The 26,296-nt window shown below is 38.5% G+C and overlaps 1 long non-coding RNA gene across 1 annotated transcript in view; it reads left to right on the forward strand.

Moving 5' to 3' along the window:
- Positions 1 to 597: 597 nt before the first annotated feature.
- LOC135327336 (uncharacterized) overlaps positions 598 to 26,296 on the forward strand; it is a 36,784-nt gene continuing 11,085 nt past the window's right edge. The window contains exons 1-2 of the long non-coding RNA XR_010387448.1: positions 598 to 680; positions 4,672 to 4,811. This is a non-coding gene — a long non-coding RNA (uncharacterized LOC135327336). The remainder of the gene's footprint in view (positions 681 to 4,671; positions 4,812 to 26,296) is intronic.

A 26,296-nucleotide genomic window follows, 5' to 3' on the forward strand; every position in this document is an offset into this window, starting at 1 on the left:
ATGATTAAGTATATTTTTGGCTTATCCTCCCCATGCTGTATATTAAGAATTGTATTGCAGACCTTTATTTCTTCTCACCACTGCTTCCTGTGATGTGGGAATACATTCTTGTTCACACTGCAGGTCACTGCTTTACAGAAGCTGGACAGGCACACTACTTGAGCAACTGTTGCATAGAAAACATGAGTGTTTGGATCCGCATGCCTCATTTGGTGACATTCTTGCACCATTGTCATGCCTATACAACAAAATGAACTTCATTCTCTTTTCTAAAGAACACATTCTGTGGTGTTTAAAATGTCCTCTGCTGTCATTCTTTTCTTCTTATGTTTGTTATTTCTGTTTTTTTCATGTGATATCTATACAATTGTCATTTCCATCACCACAGTATCTCAAGTCTTCACTGCATTTATCATCCTAACACTGTGGAAGAAAGGAAAGAACTATCAACCTATTTATAACTGGCACAAAGGGGAAAAATATGACCTGCCTGGAGTCACACAGGGTCTTGGTGGAAGGGGGGAAAAAACCAGTTCCTTCCATTGCAGAGCTTTGTCTCATGTACCAATACAAAAATGTTTTTTCTTACAGAAAATGATTTTTATCAAGAATTCTGTGGCAGTGCAGATAAGCATTGTGATTTGTTTTCACTGAAAGAAGAGTATGGTGTGCATCAAAAGGTAACGGCAATGCCCTGAACATCACAGTCTCTCTTAAAGTGCACGATGAAGTCATTGGAGCCTCTATCTGGGCCATTTTGGAAATAATTTGTGGGCTTTGTTGTTGTTGTTGTTGGATTTCTTTAAATTACCACTGTGATTTTGATTATAACTACCATAAGGTTTCAGATGGCCAATAGAATTGCTGTCTCCCATATAACTCTCTATAGAGAATTAATCTCTCTCAGCAAGAGAATATCAAAATGTTAGTAAGAAAGACTGTCCAATAATCAGACAATAGCAGCTTCATCAAGGCCGAAATAGGGTGAAATTATTTCAGAAATTTTTAAACCCAAGACAGTATCCGTAACCTTCAAACCTTCATTTCCTGTGCAAAAGCAGCCTACCATCAGGTCCTTCTAGTATTCATATTCCTGGTAGTTTGGTCAAGGACATAATCAATTTGTGAACAAATATTTTTGTCATCAACACAAGTTACCATGAAACCTGCACCATGACAGTACTTTCTGGACAAGATACACCACTGGAACTTTCCCCTTTAATATCAATCCAGAGAAAGAAGACCCAAAAGAAGAGGCTGTGTTCCTGAAGTTTTGTCCATTTCTTCTACCTGTATTGTCTGGTTTAAATTAGATCAAAGATACCATCTCTCCCTGTAATCGTTGCTCCACTTCTCTCCTTAGACCACCATGGCTGCAGTGTACTGTGACTGCAAGCATAAATATTCAAATGATCAGTTCAGAAAATTTGTCTCACCTTGTCCTAGGTTTACTTTGACACAGTTTTAATGCTTTTAATTGCCCATGAAAAAAAAAGATATACTCACAAACTTACACACTATATGTATATACCCATACCCATACTATGGCACAAATCTATGGTAGCTGGAAATTATCATAGCTACCTTGACTCTAGTGGAGTAATGCTTTTTCCTAACAAGTAATGATCTACCTGTAAATATCCATTAGCAAAACCAGATCAGGGAACTGGAAATTCCCTCCATTTCAGATGGCTAAGATTTCAAGTGACATTTCTTTAGGGAGGTAAAGACAACCCAGAGAAACCAGAGCTTTATACAAACATAACTGCAGGGGTGTGTGTGCATGCGTGTGTGCGCGTGCGCGTATATGTGTAGTCTTACATCTGTAGGAAGACCAATTTAAGGGCTGATGGAGTGGGTGTAATGGGCAAAGCAACCCAGCCCACGGGAGTGGCAGAATGAAATTCGTTTCCTACAATCCCATAATATCAGATTGCATTTGAACAACATACTGTGCTCTTATAGGAAACTCTGTTGTGGCTAGCTCTCAAAGCCTCATTAAAGTGACCCGGTTTCAGCAAGCACGTAAGCCCATGGGTAATTCACTACTGTCTAGTCCCTTTGGACTCAGTGAAATGACTCACAAGCTTACAGTTATTGACATGTTTAAATAGATTTCTGTATTGAGCCTTGTACGAGAATACTCTTGCACAAAAGAAATTTGAGCATGCGAAATCTCCTTTCAAAGTCTGTAAGAGCCCCTCTTTTTTTCAAATGGGATGATTGAACTGTAATATTCAGAGAGATCCTCATTTTAGCATGTGCAAGATTTAGACGCTTTTCTCAGTCATGTCATTTGGGCCCGCTTGTAACTCTGATAGTGAAATTGTCTTCTAAAGTAATTCCACTTAACTATTTTATATAGGAAACAATGAGGAGCTAATGTAAAAACAGACTTAAGGTGGAAAACAAAAATTCATATAGTGGACTATTCTGCCAGCTGTTCCTTTTCTTCTCATAAAAAGGTTTCTTTTTTCCCAGCAGAAGTGAACAGTGAGCACCAAACCTCACCTTTTGGGGGTTAATATAGAAGAATGCATGAGTGAAAACAAAGGTTTTCTTGCTGCATCCCTCCTGCCCCACAAACTGTCTAAACTACAGTTACCTATAGTTTCCCACTGGGTATCTTCTGAGTGACAGGAGTTAGTGTCTTGGCTTTGGTGCAGTAAGCATGCATAGAGTTGCATGTATTCAAGATGTTAAATAGCAGCTATGAAAGACACAATGTTCCTGGTTAGTGATATCTGTGAGAAGTAAAATATATTGTGTGGCTATAATCCCACCCTCATGCTGTTGAGTGAGCTTCTGGTTTCATAGTTCAAGCAAGATCTAACACAGTCTCAGAGAAATTCACTCATAATGCTTTTATAATGCCTTTGGGATTTATGTCTTACATAATGTATTTTATATGTACTTTGCACAGGGACTACCTTCATGGATACCATGTTAGTGCAAGCAAGGTACTTTGCACACACTACCTGCTAAGAAACCTTGACTTTTCTGGGGAATTAAGTCAGGCAATCATGTGGCTAGGTGAAGTGCAATGCTATCTGCTGGTGTTAATATTTAAAAACAGCTTTGAGCATGCTGCCTGCTTCTACTCTACCTTAACTCTTCTTTTTTTGCATAGAATCACCTTTTGACAATATACTCCATTGCTTGTGGCAGCTTTTCAAATGACCACTGAAAATATAATGATTGTATCATGTTTACTAATAAACATGTTTAGCATTATGTGGGTATGGATATGAACCTCTGTCTGTTATGTCCATGAGCATTAAATTAAAATTCAAAATGTAGCTGCAGTCTATGCAATCCAAGATTGAGAATACAAATCTGACTTTCAGAGCAAAATGGTTTATTGAGTAAGAATAATCATCTTTGTATTTTTCATAATTAGCAAAGTATATAGTGATGTGACTACATCAGATGCTAAAGCTACATTCCAGGGAAACTCTTTGAGGCTGTTGAGGTCTATAGAGTAAACTTGAGTATTTTGTTCATTACAGTTTTCATAAATGCCAAGGTCAGAAGGGACTGTAAATCATTTAGGTTGACTTCTAGTGTAGGCTAGAAATTTTCAACCACTTACTCAGTAAGATCAATAATGTGTTTATCTGAGCTCCTTTAGTTTCCAGAGATTCATCTAGTCTTGATCTTGAAGGCATCAGGGGATGGAGAACCAAAACTTCCCTTTGTGGTTACTTCTAAATGGTATACTCCCCCTCTCCCCATTTATGAGAAGGAAAAAGAAAAGGGAGTCCTATTTCCAGTTTGAACATAGCTGGTTTTAACTTTCTTCCCTTTATTCTGGCCAGGCTTTTTTGCTAAACTTTAACAAAGCCTTTATGGAGCTTGTTGTTATCCCTAGGAAGTTATTAATATATAGCCTCATTAAGTCAACTGTGGATCTCCATTTGGTAAGTTATGACCTCTTTGAGTCTGTTGATGAAGTGGTGTTTTGCCGGCTGATGAAGGTGCAATTAATGCAGAGCATGCAAGGAACCTTCCTATCACTCCAGAGAGAGATCACAGCAGTGGCAGATCTGGCCCAGTGCATATGAGATTATTATGCAAGAGATGAGCATACTTTAGTATTCCCTACTTCGTAGTTTGATGAGTTGTTTAAACCAGCACTAGTGCTGAAAGACACAGTACCATCCCATCTCCTGCCTCGTGCTGGCATAGGTATTTGCGCATGGTGGCCTGGATCAGAATGGGTCCAGCTGAGAGCTAACCCAGTTAGAAAAAGAAGAAAGGAAAGAGGCCAAATAGCATTAATTTCCTTCCCAGATCAATTCCCCTCATATGCTTTGCTATGTGGAGGCCTGAATTCTTGTGCTGGCAGAGCAGGGTGTGCAACACAAGCAAAAATGAGCAGGTAGAGGAAGGTGGATGACTTCTTCGGGTAGCAACATGAGCTTACACCTGCGTAAGAGGGCTGGTCAAACCACAGCCTTGCTGGAACATGAATCAGTTCCCTGAACACTACTCTTAAGCATATTGAGGCACGTTTGCCATGGTTATATCCCAGATTTGATATACAGTGAGGGGTAAAACAGAGCTAGAAGTTCAAACTATGGTAAAACTGCCAGCTTTTACTTTGCTAGCTGTGCACCATTAATGACCTTATTATTCTAATTCAGTCTTTTTTTTTTTTTTCATTTTAAGATCAACTTGAATAACCCACCTGAACAATATTATCAAGAAAAATCAGGTCCTGTGAACAATGCAAGTACAGAAAAAGGTGAAGCACCTTCAGAGAGCAATTTTTACTTGGAGGAGTTAGAGAAATACACTTTTTCTGTGTGGTAAGTAATCTGAGCATCAAACAGTTTTGCATCCCCAAAGTATGCCTTGATATACTTGTAGAGGCATCTACATTTAGATGAATGTTATTAGTGCTACAAAATCCAACACGTAAAGTCTGGTGATTATCTAAGCAATTTCAGTTTGTCCGCTTTGTGCATGCGTGTTATGAGTATGAGATCATATGCTGTTTTTCCACAGAGGTCATCTTCCTGTTTGGGTAGTGTTTATTTGTGTAAATATGAAGTATTTTGTTTTCACTTTTTGTTCACTGTGGCCCCTGGCCTTATTTACAGCATGCAAACCCTGCCTGGAATACAGAATTATTGATTTTTTCATACATTCCATCCCAATAGAATGTTACAAGTGTAAATTAATTTATCTTTGAATCATTTTTATCTTTAGAAATATTGTGAGGTAACGAAGGGGCATTGTTTCCACTTTACAGATAGTGAAATGAGGTAAAATATTTCTACCATTTATAAGCATCCGAAGACCTCAATTTTTTTTTTTTTTACTTCTTGCTATTATTTATGAGTAGCATTGATCAGAAAAAAAATTGGAACCATTTTATGTCTGCCAATGCAATTTTGACATTGTTGCATTGCTTTAAGAAGTTCTTTCAGTTTTGTCAAAGTATTTTTTTAGAAGAAATGAAACAATATTTCTATAAATACCCATTGCAGCATTTTAAGAGCAGCAAGCTCCCTTTTTTGGATGTTACTTTAAATATTATTATATCTTTTTTCTCTTACAAAATACACACATGGTATAAGACACAAAATAAAAGGATAAATTAAAATGAAATTAAGAAGACTGTGTCAAAATTAAATCTTTCCATTTGCTTAATCATTTTTGCTGGAATTTCATCCCTTAGGTAATTTCAAATTTGGACAGTTATTTATAATTAGTAGAAAAAAAAGATGACCAAATCCTTCATGAAATAAAATGACAATCCTTCACATTGTGTTTTGAATGTTTAAAAGACAGACCTAATGTATTTCTCTGGTGCTTATGATCTTCCACAAATAAGTCCCTAGAGTTTCAAATAAAACACCCAGAAACTGGGAGTCAGAACAGGGTGGATGCTTTCCCATGTAAACATTTGAAGGCAGGATTATCTAATCAGGCCATCCAAGGAGCCTTCCATGTCTCAGGTCCCGAGAATAGCCTGTCTTTTCCTGTGCTCACTAGCCTCATTCTTGTGCCTGTAAAGTTTTGGAGAAAGTTAGGTAAAGGCTTTGCGGACTCCCACTGTGTTTTCCCTAGAGTCCTGAATTCATCCCTAGAAGTGGTCAGCCCTAAATATTAAATAAGGCAGAGATCAAGTGGAAAAAAACCCACACAATTGTTTAATCAGACTGTCCTGATTTTGCTGGATTAACCATGGTTATTTTAGACTATTAAGGAATCTCCCATTCTGGCCATAATTTAAGAACAGATTTTAGAATAGCAGTGTTAATTCAACTAGCCTTGACTGCTCCCACTGTTTTATTTTATCTATCTCAATTTTCAAATTAGATTGATCAAAATATTATAAACACTTTCTATCCCAAGGTGCTTTATTTCTCTGGTAGTGAACTTCACTGTCTATCTTATGTGTCTTGCAGAGTTTTGGTGATCCAGTTAATGTTTAAAATCAGCAACTGGGCAGTGTTGATCTTTCATGTTTTCCAAAGTCATTCAGCTTGAAAGTAGTTGGGAATGGGGCCCAAATCCTGAGCACTCAAGTATTCCTATAGCACATGATGGTTTCCAGCCCCGTCTCTGCAGCAGCCTGGCCCCAGGCGCTGAAGCGTGTGGCCTCTGTGGTTGCACCAGGTACTCCAGGCAAGCCGAAGGAAATGCCATTTGTCTGAAGTTGGCACGCACCTCGCAGCTTGATTTCAGATTATGGCTCTTTCCTTTCCTCATATTCTCTTAGAAAGTTTGGTTAATTTTGGAGCCCCATACCTCTATAATAGACAGACCTGCAGACTCTGGTTTTGTGGGGTTCCCTGAAGGCCTGAGGTATGTCTGAGCACAGTAAGTCACAGGGCAAGAACTGTATGTTCCTGATAGCTACGAGACATGCTTCGTGGTAACAGTGCTGTCCTTCCTTCTGTGAAGACAGCTGAGGCTGGTATTTGATTATTTCGATATGTCTTCTCTTTACTGTCTCTGGCATCTTGTTTGAAATAAGCACCAGTGCTTGCTTTATTTATTCATTTTTTACTTGAAAGTTCCGTGAGGTTAGAACAGAGAAGAACTTAGCGTTTCTTCACTTTCTGCTTTGCTACTGGTACGATGTCATCTTCATCAAAAATAAAGAGAATAGGAAAACAAATTACTCTGTTCTTGGTCAAGTACTACATGGCATGCCGTACAGAGAGTGTGTCCTTACTCATCTTTTTTTCCTTTCCTTTTTTCTTTTTAACTAAGAGTTAATTTGATTTCTTTATATAACTGAAGGAATATCAGATACCCCATGAGTTGTCCGTTCCATTTGTTAACATATCAGTTGACGTTTCAGTTGTTACTTACTTTTGTCTGTTTTTTCTCCTTTCCTTCTCTCTTCTTTCCACCAAAGGTCATCAACCCCTCTTTGTTTCCAGACTTTCCTCTCTTCTAGGATTGCTACCCTTTAAAAAATGCAATGCAAGATAATTAGCTACTACAAAACTTTTTAATAGGACTGTAGATCTGGGGGTAGCTTAGATCTCAATAAACTTCAGAGTTTTAGATGCTTCAAGATGCAATCTGAACAATTTCCTTGATCTTTTATTGCAGCTGGTAAATCATTTATTGGGGCAGGTTATTTTACAAAATCCTCTTTAAAAACAAAATCCCGTAAAATGTATTTGTCATAAAATACCGTACGACCAACAGTCTTCAAAGTTGTACCTAGGCTGTATTAATTAAAAGCTAGTGTTGTATTGTGACAAGTTAAAAGTATCCACTCTCAGTCTGTCTCTTTCTCTCTCTCTCTCTCTGCCTCTCCCTTTCTCTCCCTGCATCTCCTTGTTTTTTTTTTCTCTCTTCTTTCCTCTCTCTCATCCTTTCTTTTCTTCTAGGGCTTGCCATAGGGGAGATTGGAGAGTATGAGCAAAATATTCCTTTGAGATCACAATTTTTTCTGTGATAATTGTGATTTTTTTCTCATTAGTATAGCATGGTTACCCTTTACCATTCATATTAATTTAACAGTGGCATCTCACATCCACAGGCTGTAGTCAAACCTCCTTATAGTCAGCAGTATACACATGTATAATAAAAGAATCATGAAGCCCACAGCATACAGCTTAGATCTTGCAACCTACCTGAGTCACTTTTTCACTGTGCTCAGATATAGCTTTGCTGAAAGCAGCAGGGTTTTGCTTAGGTTCAGTGCATGGTGGGGATGAGTCCAAGGCATAAGAGAGATAACAGGCTGATACAACAGGCAAATGCGGGCAAGCATTAAAGGGAGGTGTGCATAGTTGCTGTGATAAAGCGCAGTTGCAAACTCGTAGCTGCTAAGTGGTTACTGCGTGTTTTGCAGACCTTCCTGCAGCACCGACTCCCAGGACCTTTCCCCATACCACAGCTTCCCTGGGTCTTCTTTCTCACAGCAATCTGCATTTCTAGAACTGAAAGCATATGTGACCTGCAGCAGAACATGGGTATTTTTATTGTCTGTTATCTAAATAAGACAGGTGAAATCAGTTACCTTGAGAGAGAATATGTTTGGAGAAATTTTGACCCTTGCAGCCCAAAAGCTTCAAAAGCTGGCCTTGCACAATGAACTGAAAAAGGGAAAGCAAAAAATCTTTCTTTTTTCTCTCCAAATAGTAATTTAAAATTGTTTCACATTATTTTCTCTGAAATTCTGGCTTACAAAGAGAATCAGAAAGGTCAAAATTGAGGAAAAAATTGTTCTTGTGGCATTTATAACCCAACTACATATAGAAAGGTCTAAAAAGGTTGTATGCAAACCTGTTCTCAGAAGCTTTCTAGCCTTGTTGTTCAGTTCCTGAAACAAGCAAAATTTGAGGAAAAATGTTTGCTGTTATTATTTGTCACGATAATGCCAGTTTTCCTATAAGTGAGTAATAAATACAGATATAAGAATAATTTCAGTGGTTTGGTATTTTATCACTGCTCTTCCACTCCAGTTACACTGGAGATAGCAAAAAGATCCCAGATTTCAAACACCTGTATTTGTTGTAATGTACAAAAATAATGACAAAAGCACTTTTTGTAACTCTAGAAATCTTCAAGCTTCAGTTTAGGTATAAATAATGAGCTTCCAGCTTCAATCACCAGCCACTTATCATCAAACACAGGTATTAAGGGTTAATATTACAGACTAACATAAAAATAACGATCATCCTTTGTCTCAGAGCAATTAGCTTTTTAACAACGTGCCTGTAGCTCCTACCCAGGCTAAAAGCTGCTTTGAAATGTTTCCTCCTGAAGTCCAAATGTGTTAAGCTGACTCAGGCCGACTTCTGTAAAACTGGTTTATTGTAGAGCACTGCCATTCATGGAAAAGTACATAGTGCCCTGCACTGCAGCAGGTGAGCGGTAGGTTCCTACAACGCTGCCTCGCCGGATCAGACAGCATCTTGAAATGGGAGGCAAGCTGGTGCCTCATGGTGTGCTGATATCAGTGAGAAGTCAGTCCTACCGAGATTTGCGTGCCCACACCTCTGAAATCGGTGGGAGTAAGCCAGGCTTTGATGCTGCCTTGTAGCCCCTGGCAGCAGATGCAGCCCCAGTCCCAGAGGGGAGCAAGGGGATCGTGCAAAGAAACAGGCTCTTGGCAGCACGCGCCAGCCTGGGCAGTGCCAATGGGGCAGGTGACCCCCTTGCAACCCTGTGGCTGCACCTATAGCCTTTATGATTTTACCTGCTGATTTTTTTGGCCAAACCGATGAGAAAGCTGAGGGATAGGAAGAGTTAACTGTAAACAGTACAATATAGTAAAGTTGTTTTTTAATAAAAACAATAAACTTTCCTTTTATAACACACATGTGATTTGACATTGAAATAAATGCAGATGCTTCTTTGCTTGGTGTATTCCCTGTTGTGCTTTCTAAAACACCTTCACATATGGTTTGCCTCATTCCTGTGAAACTGCTTGTTGTTTATGTCATACAAACAGAACAGATTGAATTTACACCGAGTAAGGAGGATGATGAATTATACGTTGGAGGAAAATCCTTGTCTGTGTGTTTAAGATTTGTTCAAAATTAGTGTTGCCTGTTTAAAAAGTTTCCTTAGATTCTCCCTTGAGGTCTTCTAAAGATTGCATTAAAATAAAAAAGGATCAGGTGGCTGCCTATAAATGCAACCTTTTAGTCAAATACGTAACATTTACCTAAAAGTAAAGGTCAAATTTTACCGTTTTTTTTATAGCTGTCCTAGTGGGACCTGCTTCATGTAATATATATAAAATATTGTCTTTAAGAGTAGGCATTCAACTTTCTTTTTCAAAAGAGGAACAGTTCTACATGGCTTGCTTTAAAAAGTGCTAGTCATTTAAAAAATTACTTTAAGAAACAGTTTCTCAGTAGCTGCTGATGGTCTACCTAAAAGCTCTTTCATTGTTTCTAATTCCATTTTGAAGTGGAATGTGTTTAGTATTTTTCAAGATGGAGATTTTAAGGTAGGTCAAGTTTCCTGTTTGGAGAAATCAGAAGTCCAATTGTTTTCAGGGGATGCCTTGAAATCTTTCTTAAAAATGCATAAGCTTTGGCTATGAGAGCAGGGAGTGTCTGCAAGGTTGGTCCTGATTCTGGACTCTCAGCAGGAGTTTTGTTCTGCAGGCAAGTCACAGCAGGGTACAGGTCATGGGTTTTTTCTCGTCTTCAGATGTCAGATTGATGTTTACATTGGTGCATGTCTTCACATCTTTGCCAGTTGGCTGTTTATATCAGACTCGTACGTATTTCTGTAGAGTTTCTGCATTAGTTTCAGTTTTGTAGGTTTTTCTCAGTTGCAATAAAAATTCACTTTTTGGAGACTTCTGCTCCTATGGACAAATGAGTAAATATAGCGATAACATCTTCCCTGTTCCGTGTAATTTTCTGAAGCTGTCTGTTGCTTCTTTTCATTTAGTTTGGTATAATTCATAAATGGGAAAAGTACAGTGGACTGCATACATTCACGGAGACAAATTTCTTTGTAGCCTGATGTGTATGAAAAACTATGTCCTCATAACAATGCATTGTGGTAAACTGGTGCAATAAGGTGCATCTCCGGCTGCTACAGATGTGGAGATGAAGACAGAAGGGAACAAACTGTAGGTAGCGATCTGTTTGGAAATCAAATTTGAAATCAACAACGAGGTGCAGATACCTGGAGTCTGCTATACTGTCTCTCTGTCCAAATTCAATTTATATAATTTAATTGGCAGAATAACACAGATTTTGATATTCAAGTTGATAAGGAGTTCATAAATCCTAGAAGATGACCAGCAGATTAGACAGTCTAAGGCATGGTTGCCTTCATGTGCTAACAGTGCCAGGAAAATGACTGGGTGTCTGTATTTAGCTGCCATAAATTCTTTCTTTTATTCTTCCTGTACCAGCCTGGTTAAATGTTTTTTAGCCATGCTCATCTTCAGCAGGTTATGAACATTAGGGGCCTATTCTAGCTATGACTCACTTATTTCCATGGATTATATAATAATTGCCTAAATTGCCTTCAGTTTGGCCCCAGTATTAGGATGTCTTAAAATATGTCAAAATTTATCTAAGTTGCTGGAAAAATAGGACATAAAAATTTAAGGACTGAAAATATGTGGTAAGGAAGCATGGTGCTGTATTCAAAGAGGTGTCTTTTACAGGGCAGTTTTGCAAAGCCCTCCAGTATTTATGTATACAGTTAGTTTTGCCTGAACTTGATGTCGCTATGGTGGCAGGCAAACCTTTCATATCAGAAATACCTATGGACTTCATTACAATTATGCATGGCAGTAATTTTATTTATATATTGAGGATGATGAGAAGAGCTGGCAGACATGGGCCATCCTCCTGCAGGTTGCAGATCTGCACAACTCCACTAGCTTAGAGCAACGGAGAGTAGAAACTGGTGACGCAAATCACTCAGTTGAGAAAAGACCAGATCCTATTTGCCAAGGAGTCCTTTAAGGAAGAGAGAGAGAACCTCCCACCAACGGTGCTGGGGTGATGGTTTTTTTCACTGGCTTTGAATGTTCTTGATCAGAAAAGAGCAGTGAGCTCAGTCCTTGAGCAACCTCTGCCTGAAAAACAATTTTCATAGTGATGCTGGCGAGGGACTTGTGTGGTTGCTATGTGATTGTATGCAACAGAGCTGGAATAGCAGGCGACTGCTCCATGCCACTGGAACAAACAATTCATAGTTGCACCCTAGCCTTCTCCAGGACAGCAGGTTTATAATTTCCTGCCAAAATGCCTTTTCCCTGCTCCCCAACCCAGAGAATTGCAATTTGGTAAAAGCAAAAGAAGATCGTTCAGATTTGGCAATGGTCAGAGGAAAGTTAGGTATGATGAAAGAACATGGCTCTCAAGCAGATTTTTCACAGAAATCAGCAGTTTCCCTTCCCCTCCTTAAATACTAGGAATATAAGTTCTCCAGTTGCCAAGCAGGCTGGTCTCCCAGAGTTTTTGGAGTCTGTGGCACTAGGACAGTTGCAGTGCCTCTGAGGGAGTACTGCAGGCATTTCTCCCTCATGGGCATTTCAGATTGTTTAGCCTTGACTCCTGCACAGCACAAAAGCACAGTTCAATGAAGCTCAATCCTCCTTTGCTCTGTGCAAGCTTTGAGGAAGGTGGAAGGGTTGGCAAGCTGACTGGAAAGCATTGGGTAGAGCGAGATGAGGTTGTTTGTCGTATAATGCACATTTTGTTTTCATGAGCTAGAAAAGATGACATTACTGATGACTAGTATAGAGAAGCAAAGCTATAAGTACAGTATGCACGGTCATCTCTAATGAATAGAATGAATAAAGATAATAAGTTCATTACAGGACTAACTGTCACATCTTCAGGGCACTACAGTAAATAAGTGGGAGTTATATATGTGCATTAGTAGCAAAATGGGTACCACACTTTGTATCCTATTGAGTACAGTGTGGGAAAAAAAATATGATAGATCGCTGCTTTTTATCTGTCACTACTGTGGCACAGAAGCATAGACCATATGTATGTAAAACGACTTTGTTATTTAAGTAAATTCTCTAACTCTTTCTGTTCTAGCCTGTAGCAAAATGAATAACTAGCTGAAGATCCCTGTGGGATAGTTCTGAATCTATCGGAATAAAATACCTATGCAGAGATGTAATTATTATTAAATATACAGTGATGTGTGGAAAAGCAGTCAGGTAAGTTAGGAAGGTCTCTGCCCTTACATGCTTCCAGTATAAACTGGGATGTATTGCAAAGGATGAGAACAACAAGCTATAATGGTAGGCTGAGAAGAGGAGGAACAGGAAAGTTTGAGCATATATGGGCCTTATAATCTGTGATTCTTGTTTCTTGTCTCACAGCTGATGGCAAAAGTGATGAGTAACCCTCAGAGAGGTAACGTGAGAGAGGTGAAGTCAACGAGTGAGGATGCTGGAGCAATGCGAGAGAGATGGCCCTTATGCTTAATTTTTTTGATTACTGAGAGTCCACTTTGTCCTATAATTGCTCCCAGCACGTTTCGCATCTTCTAGGGTTGCCTGTCAGTTCTAAGTGATACTTGTTGCTGCAAACATTCAGCAAAACAAAAATTCCGGCTCCATCAGCTGGGGCTCCAGAGTCCTTGTTTTCCTGCCATGCACTGCCCATTGCCTGGGTGAACAGGGAGGAGTTTCTCTAACTCCCTAAATATGCAATGAAATCCTGCTCCTCACTGCCTTAGGATTTTGCCCTTGCTTTAGGGGGAGCACAATATGGCCCTTGCTGGCAGTATCAGCTGGGGCCGGACCGAGATCAGAAATGTGGTTACGAAAGGATGTGGGAGATGGATTTGCTTGGTCTTGATTCCAAGAAGCCAACCCAACCCGCTATGTTTGGAAGTCTGATTACTAAATTCTGAATAAACTAAAATTTGTCTGCCTTCTGATTTAACAGGAAGTCCAGGAAACTGAGAATTGCAATAGTCATGCTCAGAGGTTATGCAGGTAGGAATTACTCTCTTGAGCTTAGTTTTAAATAGACCAGGTGCTCTCTGGTGTACTTTTTCTGCAGAAGCTTCCAGTGTTGGTACCTATATCTGCTGCAGTTTATATTTTAGATCTCTGCTAAGAGATAATGATTGAAAAAATGCCAGACAGTTTCTTTTGTGGGATTTAGTCTGAAAAAACTCCTGGTTCAGCCATTCTTTCTTGCAGCAGTACCAAAGGCAGTGTCTTTCTCAAGAAAGGGCAGAGTTGCCCCGTCTGACTGTTAATCCTCCAGTCTAAACAATTGCAGGTGAAGAGAGCTGAGGAAGGATAAGAAAGTCTCAGTCCTGTTGCTCAAAAATAGAGGGCAAGCTATTTTACAGAGCTTTTAACTAACTCCTAATGTAATTTGTTCTGCATTGTTTGCCCATTAATCCCAAAATTACTGTTCCCTTTGAAGCTTGCTTTATGTAGAGGAAACAGTGCCACCCTTAGCCATCACAGGCATCTTTTTAGATGGGGTGACTGTCTGTTTTTATTTGCTTTACATTATGGTTAAGTGTAGTATAGGGGCCTTCTAGAATCTTTGTTTGGCAAGTTATAGTATTTCAAAGTTGTAATCATTTCCATTTCAAAACATCGCATCATGATGCTCAGCTTCTAAAAGACACTTGTATGTAGGTTTGTGACACAAGTATTTAATTTAGCATTAGATGTGGCAGGAATTTTGAGCAAAGAAAATACTCTTCTCTGACTATCTGTCTTTTCCTCTCTGGTTTTAACATACATACATTAGATATTGGGTTTGACCTACAAAATGGCAAAGGGCAAAGGGTGAATGATGCATATTCAGTCCAGTTCCATCAAGTGACAAAGCATTTCACTATCACTCAGAGTGCAAGTGGAGAAATAGTTCCCTGTCTCTGGATGTGTAATATATGCAAACACACAAGCCAGTTGAAAACAGACCTCAGTTTTCCTGGAGACAGCTATAAGAACCAGTATCTCCAGTGTGGTAGACTCCCCCTTCTTCCTCAGCTTCCAGGAAAAATGTGATAAATGGAGCTGCTGAAAGCTTTAACAACCATAGCTCCCAGATTTTTTTTATCAAGGTAATCAATGAATAAATAGAGAATTTTGAAATTTTAGGTCCCGAAAGAAGAACAATAGTCCATCCCACAAACCTGATAATCTTTTAGTGGCTTTAGATGGAAATATGCTTCCTTAATATTTTTAAGCATTCCCTAATAAATGGGCAATCCAGATTTTTAAGATCCTAGCAGGGCTTTCCAAACAGTGGCCCAAGGAATGATTCCAGCTGACAGCTCACTGGCTTTCAGCAGTTGCTTGTGATTGTATATACATGAAAGTTTAGCGTCAGCTGTGCTGTGGCCATGGAGATGTGACTCTGCAGAGTACTGCCATGGATCAGCAGAGTCATGGGAGATGAAAAGTCCTCCTCTGGTTCATTGGTAAAGTGGCCATTATTTTTATTTAGTTTCGCAGGTAAATTCATCTATTCTATGTTAATAATCAGTCTGAATTAATTCTGGGAGAGAGTTTTCAAAGCAACATACAGCAGTCTGGCATCCCAATGGTAGTCTCTCTCCTGTGTATTAGTAATGAAATGTATTACATTGAAAGATCTGTTTGTTAGACTATTTTGTTTCTCTAAAGCACTGGTCCATTTAACATATTGTGTTGATTATTTTACTGAAGATTTTCAGTCCTTTACTTTTTTTCATAAAAATTAACAGTGGGGGAAGAGGTTTTTTTTTCTTTTTTTTCTTTTTTTTAATGTGAACAGCTGTCCATTAGAAGCTGCATTGAAATCATTGCAAGTCGTTAACCTTAAATTCACCTTAAGTGGGAAATTTAGTGAAATCTGACTTGGACAATGTATAAAATTCGCAGTGTTTCAATCAAATGACAAGCAAAAAAATATTTTTGGCCTGACCCAAACAACATTGCAGCTATGTGGAATGTTCCTACTTGTCTTCACTGGTCTTTGGATCAGGCGCTGGAGATACAACCTGTATTTCAGGGGTTTATGATCATCTCTAACTTTGGAAACATTGCCAGGCCTCAGAATACAGGTTGCATTCCCCATGCCTCAAGAGTAGTGTTTTCTTGCTTTGAGCAATGTTACAGGAACAATAAAAAATTCTTGCTACTGGGAACACAAAGCTCTGTGGGACTTGGATGGGACCTGTCATTTATACAGCTCATCACTACTGTAGATCAAGGAATGCTACTTTCAGCAAAGAATGCATATTCATTCTTTTTTGTTAACCTTTGCTTCAGTGCATTCATGGCAAGATTGTATGGGTATGTAGCTGTGTTTTAACAGTTTTTTAATTTCAGTTGTTGCTTGAAGCACTATGCTGGAAATTAGACACTTTCAGTAGTTCAATTATTGTTGATTTATTCATCCCTCTTGTAGATACAGTGAATGTAGTTACTATAGTAAGGTTATCTAGTTCTGAATGCCAAATGCCAAGTTTCAGAGCTTAAGTCTTGGCAACTGCAAGACTTATTGGCTTGGAATTTGTCATGACAGCAGTACTGCCTTGTAGCATTTATTTCACAGATTTTCATTAAATGGGGGAAGACGAGAGAATAGTGCTACTCGTGATGTTGTGCATCAAACTGTTTACTAACATTACAGGGAAATCAGCTCAAAATAACACACGCCAGGCTTTGCTCTCCCATTTCCCACACTTTATTGGAAGAATGACAGCATTACACTAAAAATAAAGATGTAAAAATGCTAATCAGGAAAGCTGATTTTTTTAATATCACCCATTCTGAAAAAAAAACAGAAAGCTTAGAACAGCATAATGAACTAAAAATACAGTGTTATGCCTGAATATTCATTAACTTTGTTCTAATTTCTCTTCTGGGCCTGTGAGTCAGCAGAAACTTGCTGAAGTTCCACCAGCTTCAGCATCTACTTTAAGTCTTTTGCTAATGACAGCAAAAGATACAGTAATACAGAGGAGCAGATCCTCAGCTGGGGTAAATTGTTAAAGTGCTGTTTCCACTGGAGCAATGACAGTTTACCCTGGATGAAGAGTAAACTGTATGCTAACCTCCCATAATACGTTCATCACACTGTAGGCTGTCCACATGTGAAATATAATGCACCTAATAGCATTTAAATTAGCTATCATTGGAGGCATCTATCATACTATCATCTTTCCAAGTCATCTGTAAGGTGCTCTACCGTTTAGCCTCCCTCTACCTTTCAAATGATGTTGATCTACACTCAAAGATATCAGCTCTCACCTCCCCTTGCCACTACTTCTGTGTGCAGCTCTAACTGATTCCTGTCACTTGGGGACAATTCCTAACGATGTTTGTGAAGTCTCTTCTCTAATCCTATCGTCCCTCAAAAGGCAACTACAAATCTTTAGCATCCAGTCCTGGTTAGACTGATGATAACCTGATGACTACCATGACTAGTATAATGTCTAATTAACACACAGCTCCATACCTATCTTTTAACTTACATTTGTGTTTAGTTCTCTGCCACGCAGTTTTGGTGTTACAGTATGATCTATCTGAAACATGAACTGGCAAAGTTATTAGTTCATATAGTATTTTGGACACTTCTATAATAAAGAAAAAAGAATGCTGATTAATCATTTGCATTTATCATTTAACAACACCAGAACTTCCACTAAAGGTCAGCGTCTCTGCAGTGATTTCAATAGTTGTGCACATGTAAGAAGCTGGTTCTAATAGTTTAGGCAAAAATTGTAGCAGGTCAGTGAGAAGAGGTGCACTCAATGGAGTGATCCATAATCTACTCATGAATGTGCTGTGTACTATGTACTGCAGTTATTATTCTGTTTCAGTAGCTATTGTCAGCTAAGGGTGCCGTATTTATTTAGGATTAAAGTAAAAAATCACAGATCATCTTACTTAACTGGTGGCTCAAAGCTTTTCCCCTGAAAAACAAAAGCAAAAAATTCAAATGGTTAAAAAAAACCCCATAAACTCTTTTCTGTTGTCATTTTTTCTTTCTAGAGGTTGAGGGGTAGTATTCTATGTTTTATCTGGAGAGTCTACGCTGAGGTTTTCTTATATGGTATTCACCAAAATTTGAAAAATTTGGGTTTACGAAATTGATGCCTTTTACACCAACATTGCTTTGTTCTCTGAGTTGAAAAAGAAGTCAGTAATTTTTAGAAAGAACACCAAAACCAAAATATATCAAAGGTCTAATATTCTTTTGATCCCTATTTGAATTTCTCATTGTCTTTGAATCCCTGCTTCAAACCCAGTAATTTATTGATGCTTTTTTCTTAGCTAATTTGTGTATATGAAATATTTCTGGTTTCATTGTTTTCCCCTTTTCTTCATTAGTGGTGCACAGGTTTTCTCAGGCAGTTGAAAAATACATGCTGTTGCAGGATACTTTTTAATCCATGTTTGCCACTAACTGAATTATACATGGGTGGCATAGCACATACTCTGTCTTTCATCCTTATCTGTTACTTCATCATTACTTTCAATCTGCAGTGAAAAATGTGACTAACATGTTGTGTGGTATAAATAGACACTGCAGCTTGAGATCATTTATGCATGGTTTGAATTTTGATGAAATTTTATACTGCCCTCTGGGCTAAACACTTAACCTAAGTGATTGTCCCAATAATTTTGTTGAATCAAACCTTTTCAGATGGAAGTTTTACCTTTCATTATCTTCTAAATTGTTTACTATAAAGCTTTCCAGGAGTGTTAGGAAGCAAATAAAAAGGACAAAGTTGCTGTTAATCAGTGAATCTGTGAATCATTATCTTGTCATTATAAATGACTGGAAATAGGAGTATAAAATACATAAGTCAAAAGACAGCAAATTATTGCAGTCCATCCTCAGTATTTTTTTGTTTTACAGCCACAAGATTGGGGGTTGTAGCAAATTCAAAAGTATAGATGTAGATCTATCTATTCACCAGCATTTATGTATAAATGTATTTGTATTTAGTACAGATCAATGTACCGATTTATGTGGTTCTTAGTTTTCATTTTTCTTAATTGCCACAACTGTGTAATCTTGTGTTCCCATGTTTATTTACTATTAAAATTGCTTCAGCTGTATTTCTATTATTTTAAAAAATGATCTTCAGGTCTACAGTTGGGTTAATTTTTATTTCAATTAAAAACATTCTATCCATGTAGCTTTATTGTTTTTGATGTTTAAAAGTTTGGAATTTATTATTATGAGCTGAAAGCAATCATTGAACACTGACATTTTAAGTATGACAATAATGCAAGTAATCGTCATTCATTCAGTTAAGAGAAGATAGTTCTACTTCTTGTGAGAACCAATTACAATACAGCGCTCCTGTCTTTTAACTGGAAAAATGTCTCCTTCAGTTTTCAGCTGAGCATTTTTTAGACATTTTCATTGTCCATGTCCGTAGCAAGTTGCTGATGAAACAACACCCCTTACCCAATTCTTAAGCTAAATTTAGTGCACAAATTAGGGCTGTTAGGAAAAGGATTTGTTTTTTCTATGGAAAAGTTAGCTTTTTAACAAAATTGAAAGCCAGAATATCCAGGCCAGAAGAATTAAGCAGCTAAGTTCAGAAAGGCTGTCACCTGGTTGCATGCCCACTTTGCTGCAGGCAGGCCCCTTGATACTCTCCATTGTGCCCATCTTCTGGTCCTCATAGGGCGTGCTCCTCTCTATAGTAGTGTGGCCGTGGCACTGTCTCATGTTCCCATTTTTCACTAAAGCCCAGGCTCTCCAGCCAGGCTGCATCGCCTGCAGTTCAGCATGGGCTCTTGTCCACTTCGAGGGGCTGGAGTTGCACCAGGAGATGTTGAACTGCGGTATCTCCAGGTGAGGTGGCAGGTGAGAGCACTTTGCACAGCGAGCGGGGCTGTGGGAATGAAGAGCTGGTTAACTAAAGAGAGGGACTTCTGAAACAAAACAGTTTGATTTCTTTAGCACTAAAATCAGAATGTTTTATCTAGAAAAAGAATCCCATGGAAGGGCAGCTTTTCTGGCAACCTTTGTTTAGTCAGAAGTCCCAGATCCCCTTCACACAACAGTCTCAATGGTAAATTTTATGGCTAGCCCTGGTGCAGACTCTTTTAGAGGTGTTGAGCACCCACTGTGCCCATTAATTTAAATAAGCCCATAATGTGGTTTACATTTAATAAAGTTGCAGCCTCCGCATGAAGCAGGTTTACTGAGTGTTGCCTTCTTTCCTGCTGGGTCTGAATCTACTGGTGTGGATAGTGTAAGAGACTTGGACTCAGAGCACACCTTCTCCCCTTGTGATTGTTAGAAATCTCCAAGCAAAGACTGCAGAGCCTGTGTTTTCACTAAATAGAGAAGACTTTTATTTGAGGATAAGCTTGTACACAAGTAAAGTGAAAAATTGGTAGGTTTGTACTTTGAAGAGCACTTTTGAAGTTTATGTTTCTGCTAAATTATCAGAATTTAATGCTGATAATTCTGATAAATAAAAGCAATATATCGCCTCAGTACTTGCACTGCACTAGAAAGATAGGTTGTTGTTCATTTTAAAATCTCCAGGTATAGAAGTAAAAAAAAACCAAAAAACAAGTGCATATAAAAAAAAATATAAGCAAGATGAAAATAGATCAGATCCTTCACCAGTGTGAATTAGTTTGCAGGGCAGTTATGTCAGCTGAAAATTGGAGTTTGGTGTACCCTTTTTGTATGAGGAAGCATGCCCTGTTTACTGAAAGGAAGTGTGAAAAATAATGTACGGGTGATTGTGTGCTGATTTGTTCTTACTTACAGTAAGAGAGCCCAAGTAACTAACACACAGCAAAATTCCTTATCTTTGGTATTCTGAATTTAAATAGACTGGTCGTGGTTGCTTAGTCTCCTAGGCTGGCTGCTTATGTTTCCAATGTTCCAACTCTGCTTATAATAAATCTAACCAGTTTATTGTTCAAAAATCTGCACCAAGCCCTTGTCTACAATTGAATCTCAGCTTAGTTGTTACTGAGGAGTAAACTACGATTTGCAGAAAAAATATTTTTAAAGTCCAGTGTGGACAACTGTCCAGGGTTTTCATCACGTATTTTAATATTAGGTGGTTAAATAGGAGGGAAGATTGACAGTCACCTTTTAGTTCGGCTAATTGGTGTGGCTAAAACTTGATTTTGCCTTTTGGTGGCATCCCAGGGGAGATTTGCTCAGCGTGGAATTCTCCACTTCTTTTCCTTTCCTAGGGTCTTGCCAAGCATTCCTCTGTCCTCCCACACAGCCTCTGGCAGCCCTCTGGCCAAGTTGGAGCACGGTCCCTCAGCATAAGGACAGTTCCCAAATCACTTGGATAGAATGATAAAAGATGTATTTTGAATTTGCACTCCTCCTTCCTAGTATGAGTGCAATCTCAGTACTCTGTATTGTCTACCACAACGCTTAACTCTGCATTTTTCTACCGTCACTGTTACTCAGGCCGGTGCCTGTATGCTTAATGCTGATTGCCAGAATAGATGACACACTACTATTTTGCAATCTGTCTCTAGCTACCCACTGAAATGAAGAAAGCATCTGACTGCATTAAAATCATGGATATGTGGTATTACCACCCTGATAGATTTTTTTTTTTGATAAAGCTTTTTTCACTGGAAAATTAAGATTTGCAAAAAATTGAAATTGTGGGAAAGAGCTGATGATAACTCCTCTTCTGATTTAGGAAAGGATAACTGGAACAAAGTTTTGAGGAAGTTGAAATATTTCATCCTGACATTTTGAAAAGAACATTTGTTTTGAAATTACTTTTGTTTCACATGTTTTAATATACACAGAAAGGTTCATTTTCTATTGAAAAGGTCAAAATCGTTTCAAAGCAGTTCAAATGATCAAAACAGAGCCTTTCTTTTGCCAGAATATCAGTTCATTGGCATTTTTATGATTTCAACATTTTCATCCCAATCTGAGATCAGAATTGTACTTGAAAAACTCCACACAAAGGGAAAGCCACTTTTCATCCATCCTTATTTTGCAATTGAATATTTTTAAGATACCTTTGTGCATTAATTAAAGTGAGCTCCCATGCATCATGAAATAAATAATATAGGTTCTTTTTGCCTGCATTGGTAATTACCTTGAGTAACTCCCACATCTCAGTGACAAAGAATTAGATTTAGTGTGAAGGAAGAACAAATGGACAGAAGGACAGTTCCCCAAACCGCTACTGGCTTACTTAAAAAACTTGGAGAATATCCTTGCTGTCTGTGCCTCAGCATCCTTATTATATTCTCATTGTGATGTGTAGCATGGAAAAATATTATAGATACGGGCTTTTGCATTTTTTCTGCTTCACATGGATACTTTTTACATGCCTTCAGTCAGACTTGTAAGCTCCCTCTCTGCCATTTCTCTGCCCATTCTCCTACATTTTCCCTGCATTCTTGTTTCAGTTTCTACCAAAATCAATAGAGTTCATGCCAATGATGACTGGGGAATTCCCTGAATTTTAAGAATTGATTGGATGAAGTGTTCAAAAATTATCACATTATGGAAAGATAGTCTCAGAGAAATGTTACTGAGCTTTATGATCATTTCTCACCCAACTTCATAGAACCTGGCTTTTCCCAGATACAACCTTTGTCTTTTGTGTCTGGGTGGAATTTGAAGACTACCAACATTTGTTCAAGATGTCTGGACCCCTGATAGCCCATTTGGAAATTCCAGATGCATCCACTGGGCTGTGCAGTCTAGCTCTACAGCAACATAAGAATGGTGTCCTCTATGCCTGAGACATCTTAGATCTGTTGTGTGTGGACTAATAGCATGCAAATGTGCAAGAAGTCTGCTGCGTTCTAGATGTCCTGGACATACTGCATGCATGCAGCTCTCTGAACTGTACTTTTGTGGTGGAGCTAACACATCCCTGACCATCGGATTGACTGTGTGTACGGTTTATAATTCATTTATATCTACTTCTTATGGCAACACCCAGACAGATATCTGGATGCCTTAAGTAGATCAGCTGAGATTCTTGAATAGAAAGTGAAAGATATCTTAATGATTCTTTTTTAACAAAAAAAGTCTGACATACTGTTTATGATGTTTATGTTTATGTGATTTTCATTCAGCACAAAAAAGAGCTATATTTTCCAGTTCAGTTCTGTACTTGGAGATTTATTATTACTCTGATCTGTTAGAGGGCTAATTTCCAAATTACACTCCTCATGCAAAAAAACAGCCAGAAAAAAAAATCACATGGTAAGTAGGATTTCTTCAGTTTCTGGAATTGTGGCTTAAGGAGTCTGACCACATGAAGTTTTCAAATGATGTTTAATATTGGGAATTCCATGAATATTTGTGCAAGACTACAAACTGCATATTCAATGTGCCCCATGTATCTTCTTTATTTTTTCTCTTTTTTTTCCCCTGTCTTTGTGTTGGACTGAAATACCAACTGATGGAATAGCAGAGGCAATAACAAAGATCAATTCAGTAAACCTAGATGAGCCTATACATACAACAGCCCATCTTTATCAAAGGATTTGTTGTCAGGCAAAGAAAGAGCTGACTAGCAGGTGAGTTGTAGGCAGTCACTTTTTTCCAGCCTGGATTTGGGTGATAATAATGTGAAAAGAAAGGAAGCTTTAAGAGAAAAGGCTTTTTCATTGGCTGCACTGGAGAAAGTATGAAAGATGGTTGCAGGGTGGAAGAGGCAGTTTGGTCCAGAGGAGAGAGCATCACTGGCAAAGCAGGGGGAGAGAAGAGATCCTGACTTGCTTTATCAAGCTCTGACCTCAGTCAAAGTGCTCAAGAGCAGTGAGAAAATGGAGAGAAAAATTTAGGCTTTATTAAGGCTGTGTTTTCAATCACCACATGCCCCAGGAAAAGATGCATCATTAACACAGAGCAGTCACAAAACCAGAGTACTGGAATTTGGGAGGTTAAACCTGGCCTGATGTGGCTAAGGCCACTGGGCTGAGACATCTGATTTTTCTGGAGGTCTGATACCCATGCGGAGAAAGTATGCCAGGACAGGCCAAGGAAAGAAATGTTATTTCTGTCTCCTCGCCATGTTACACAAGATCACTGAGAGAAAGAAACAACATCAGGGGTAATTTGACAACTGGCACATCAAGGCTTAGAGGCCATATTAAAAGAACTATTAGACATGTGAATTAATTTTCCTTTGCCTCATTTATGAGCATCTTAGCTGTGCATCTCGTGTTTGAAGCAACAAGCAATCATTTTTCCATGTTCCTTCATGCTATGACAAGTCACAGCCCTCTTGAGACATGCTTGAGACAGGGTATAATATAGTGTGACTATTGTTCCTAATTTCATGAGTGACTCTTAACTTTCCAACTGAAGGGAAATTTAGTTCTTATTTTGGATGTGAAATGATGTCTGTGAAAAAAAAAAGCTTATACAGTTCAACATTTTTCAAAACACCAGCTTGTGCCATGCTTTTAATTTTCTTCTCTTGCAATAACTGAGTTTATGCAGTGTTTCCTGTCTCAGATTCCACTCAAAGCCCCAAAAGAAGGAAGAAAAAAAAAAAAAACCCGCAAACCCAGGGTACACTCTTTCTTTTGCCATGGGAACTCTGAAGTTGCTGATGACCTTCATTAAATGCCACAACCAACTTCTGACACACTCAGCAGTAAGTCTCATGACCCACAAACAGAAAGTCAATCTAAGTCATGGAGTGGCTGTATTTGTCTTTTGTGTCTAGAAACCCACTGCTGGAATTTGCTGAGTGCCTCTAAAAACGTAGCAGAAGGTTCACTGGCAAAAGGCATGGTCTTTGTAAGTTTTACCTTCAAACTTTGAGCCCAATAAATAAAAGGTATCTAAATAAGCAGAGAAAAAAAATCTCTTCTGTAATGATTTGAAGTCTTTAAGCTGAAAGAAACACATCAAATAAGACTTGTGAACCAATTTGCCTTCAGGTTAAAACAGAAGTGAAATAAAATAATAATAATAAAAACCCATGGTATTTTAACACAACTTTCAGGCTCCACAACTAAAATATCACCAGCAAGAAAACTGAAGTTTTAGCAAAAGTGTAAGTTCTGATGCATAGCGGATCAAGTAAGTTTTAGGCTGATCCTTGAGGAAATAAAGAATCTATTAAAGCTACATATTAAGCAAGAAAAAGAAGCTAGAAAATACTAAAAGCCTGAGAGAACACTGTTATTGGAACTGATGCAGAGATTTTCAAAGTAGTCTATATTGTGTAACCACAGAGCTCTTTTTGGTTGCATTTGAGCAGCTGAATTCTCTCAGTATCTTTGGAAACCTCACTGGGACTGCACTGTCTGACTTCTTGAGGATTTTGCATTCATATACTGCTACCAAACTCCCCCTGGCTTCATGGAAAGGTGAGCAGGCTAGTTATCTAAACAAAATTGACCCTGCGTGAATATATTTAATACATTAGGCTTTACAGTTAAGCAAAAAGTTCTAGGTAGGAAGGAAGGACAGAAGAGGATCCTGCTTCACCAGGAGCTGTGGAAGAGGAAAGGAGCAATGGACTCACTAGTGTTGTTAGCCCTTTGCTTTGAGTTTAGACAAGGGCTGGTTTTTCCAGGTGTGGAAGACATGATTACTTTGCAGCTACTGCTATTTGAAGGAGTTAGAAATCACTTAGGGTCAAAGGAACATAGAGGCTGCTGCAAGTCAGGGAAATCTTGTCTGAAGTCAGACCAGTAGTGAAAAACCGTATGGGTTTGAGATAATGGGATTTATCCTCTAGGATTCTGTGGATGCTTTTATTGTAGATAGAAAGATAGCTATTTAGTAATTTCTAAGGCTGACTGGAAAACTGGGTTTTGTTTTTGTTTTTGTTTTGGGTTTTTCCCTGCTGAAAAATCCAGCCTTTCAGCAGAATAAAACTCCCTAAAGCTTGGATACAGAATCACCTCTGTGATGCCTCTTGAAGGTTAGAGTTTGAGTCTCTTGCCTCTGTTGTCCAGGTGTTCCAGGCTCTTTGAAAAACTGCAGTTGTGTTTTTCAGGCATTTGGAGTTCTCTGATGGAAAAACTTCCAAGAAAATGGAGAATCATATCTTCATAAAAAGAGAGTCACAAACTATTTTCTATGAGTTTTTACAAAAAAATTCAACAAGCTATTATTTATCCATACACTTGTAGATACATATACACAGGGAAAAAAAGACAAGAAGTTATTTGCATGATAAGTTCAATATATGCCAACTGTCATTTTTCTGAGACAGCGAAACTAGGCTTTTGCTCTGCCCAAATGCATTAGTCTTCTGCTTGGAGGCTTTGGTGTAATGCCTCCTGAATATTGGGGTTTATTTCTTAGCCAGGCTTCCTAGGAAAGCAAGTTCTATGCAATCAGATTGCCTGCCACTCTGACTCCAATAACTTCTGAAACTTTTGGCCAATTTTAGCCAA

Source organism: Dromaius novaehollandiae, chromosome 2 (assembly GCF_036370855.1).
Source record: "Dromaius novaehollandiae isolate bDroNov1 chromosome 2, bDroNov1.hap1, whole genome shotgun sequence".
NCBI lineage: Eukaryota > Metazoa > Chordata > Aves > Casuariiformes > Dromaiidae > Dromaius > Dromaius novaehollandiae.